The following is a 528-nucleotide window of genomic DNA, read 5'->3' on the forward strand; positions in this document are numbered from 1 at the left end:
CCTCGTAGTGAATGTGCATGCAGATCTCAGTACAGCTATTTTCTCAATAGCATATATATTTATAAAGTCATAGATTTGGGGTTATGCATTTGTCTACATTAATTCTAACCGTTCCCAAGACAGCTATTATTGAATGGATATTATCTGGATTGTTTCTGTTTTAAATCCCTACATACTGGTTATTTCTATTTCTAGAACATTGTGTAGATTTTCCATTTCTTTTAGATATATATTATTGTCTATTGGGACTGATACATTTCTGATGAGAAACTTCCTTTATTGATGGTCCTTGGAATTAATATCCGGTCGATTTGACTTAATCTCCCTGTTTGCATGAGTTGGCAGATCCCATAATAGTGTCTCTTTGTCATTCACTGAGATATTTTGTATTGTATGTTTAAACAATATCTTTGCTGTTGATATTCAAAATGCTGGCTCATTTACCAGCGTACGATAGCGCCAACTCTTCCGAACGTATATATATGTGTGTGTATATATATATATATATATATATATATATATATATAT

The sequence above is a fragment of the Octopus bimaculoides genome, chromosome 13, assembly GCF_001194135.2.
Source record: "Octopus bimaculoides isolate UCB-OBI-ISO-001 chromosome 13, ASM119413v2, whole genome shotgun sequence".
In the NCBI taxonomy this organism is placed as follows: domain Eukaryota; kingdom Metazoa; phylum Mollusca; class Cephalopoda; order Octopoda; family Octopodidae; genus Octopus; species Octopus bimaculoides.